This window comes from Vigna radiata, chromosome 1 (genome assembly GCF_000741045.1).
Source record: "Vigna radiata var. radiata cultivar VC1973A chromosome 1, Vradiata_ver6, whole genome shotgun sequence".
NCBI lineage: Eukaryota > Viridiplantae > Streptophyta > Magnoliopsida > Fabales > Fabaceae > Vigna > Vigna radiata.
In genome coordinates, this window is record NC_028351.1 from 13,532,362 (window position 1) to 13,535,018 (window position 2,657).

Consider the following 2,657-nt stretch of genomic DNA (forward strand, 5'->3'; position numbering starts at 1 on the left):
TTCCAACTTAAAAGGTTTTCTAGTCAGCAAAAAACTGACACCTCACATAGCAGTTGCAGAGCTGGACACCTTGCCGTTAACAATTTTAACGGTGTTAATGAAAAGGACCAAATTGAACATTAAATTCGTTCTTTGGGACGAAATTGAACACAAATTCAACTCAGAGACCAAAACGAATTTTCTGAACCAAAATTGGGACTAAAAATAGCTTTTAACCTAATTATAATAAAGGAGAAAAAAATTTGAATTTTTATCTTATCTTTTTGTTAGTTCTTTCTCTTTTCCAGCTCCCAAAACGTATCACAAACTCTGGTGGAGCGATTAGCAATATGCATTTTTTTACCACTCCATTCGTGTTTTTGTTGCGCGCCATTGATTCTCAGTCTGATTCTTGATTATGTGACTGAATTGGTAATTCCACCGATACGAGTACGTTTTTTATTTCGTGTGATTTGAGAAGTGTGAAATCAGTTTATTCAAGCCAGCACACAGTGCAATTAATCGTGAAGCATATCTGCTAAAGATCGTCGAAATAAATAACTGATTTCGGCGTCTCTGGAAGCAGGTGCTTCATCGGTGACGATGCAACTGCTGCGGTGTAACTGACTCTGAAAAGCAAGAAACTTTTGCGTTTCAATTTTCCGACGAAATCAATAACCGGTGAGCAAGCGTGGCGTGCCACTGCCATTAATCGGTGCAAACTATACGAGTTGGTGCAAAAATGATCGGTCGGAACTATTCCGGTGACCAGTGCAATTGAGAGAATAATTGAGTCAGCGGTTGAAGCTTGCGTAGGCAATTCCAATTCACTGAAACTTGAATCCAGTTTGTGTGTAAAAATTGATTGAAACAGTGTTGAGATATGATTTTCCGTTTTGATGGTTCTGTGCATCTCGTCTGAGCTGAATTTGATTCACGTACAGTATAGCGCACGAAAGCTGTTCGATTAATTTCCAAGCGTCTTTTGGTACAGTGCATTAAATTAGCAAATAGAAGGCATTTGAATAAAAGAATTAAAACAGTGACAACACTGAGGTGGTGCAAGCACGAGTGATTGAAGGTGTCAGATCTGTATTATTTTTGGAATAGGAATTCGTAGCAATTGAAATTAGAGGAACAGAAGATTTGCGAAGAATTGGCGCATCAAAGATCACGTAGTTGGTTAGTTGATTTTGTGACAGAAAGCGCTGCTCAGCTGAAACCTTTTTTCAATCAACATTTTAGGTTAATGAAGAATTGTAAGAGTTTTGTTATACTTTGATGATGATGTTGGGAAGTTGATTCATGTCCCTGGTGTTTTTTTTCCATAGTTTTTAAAATTTCAGGTTTTTTTTCTTTTCAGACTTTTTATATCTCCTTATGTTATGTTGAGTCTTTTATTTGAGCTCCTTACAATGATTTTAATTAGTAAACAGTTTATATTAAAATAAATTAAAGAAAATTATTTTTGTAAAGTTAAAAATATGAGAAAAAGGTTGAGTTTAATGATTGATTAAGCTGTTAAGAAATTGATTAACCTATTTATGACATATTTAATTATCAATTTAGTTAAATGATTAAACTAGAAAACATATTTAATTGTTTTTAATGTTTTAAAATTTTGTATATTCAATTAACTTTTTTTTATAATAACTACAAAACAAATTCATTAGTGCAGTAAGGGCTTTAGACCTAAGTTATTTTGGGTTTTTAACGTCATTCTCAGAATCGACGTCTATATGAGTGATGTGAATGGGACGTCGGATTTCTTCAGATCCGATGTCCATATAGACGTCGGTTTTGGTGCAAATATCGACGGCTATAAAGACATCAGACCTTGCTCGAACTGACGTCTAAGGCCACCTTAGACATCGGTCAGTGAGATGTACGACGTCTATAGTTTTCTCATGTCTTTGGGTAACGTATTATTACCTCCTTCCTTTGCTAGTTTCTTCGTAAGAAAAAATTGCGTCTTTTGGACTTCTCATGGCATTTCAACCCAAAGACGAACCTAGGTCGTTGCCTAGGTCCATCCCGACCGCCACTGAAAAGAAATACGGTGAGAATACGGTGTCATATTTTTTTTGTTGGCGATCGGAATGGACTTAGGCAACAACTCAAGTTCGTCTTTCGGTTGAAATGCCATGAGAGATCCAAAAACGGACGTCTAGTTGGCCGAAACGAATGACTTTTTCATCACCTGGTCAGTTTATAGACGTCCGTTACTCAAGCAACGAACGTCTATAATTGATTTTAGACGTCATTTCTGCGGGATCCGACGTCTAAGAGGCAGAAAAGATTGACTATTTACTTACCCGGCAGACATATAGGCGTCAGGTTCACCGACATCTATATTCTGACAGGTAGGTGAACAACAATTAATTTGCGCCATATAGACATCGGTGTCCCTCCGAATCGACGTCTATATTTCTGAAAAAAATGACTTTTCATCTAACTTTCAGACATATAGACGTCAAATGGGAGATCCCTGGCGTCTAAAATATTATAGACGTCGGGAAACCTTCTAACTTACGCCTATATGACCAACTTATTTACGAAAATGTCACCGGTCACCAATATATGTCGCTCTTACCCTTAACCGATGTTTAAGGGGTGACGTTGAATAGCGATTTTACACTAATGATTTAATTTATTAACATGTACTATAGATTAAAATA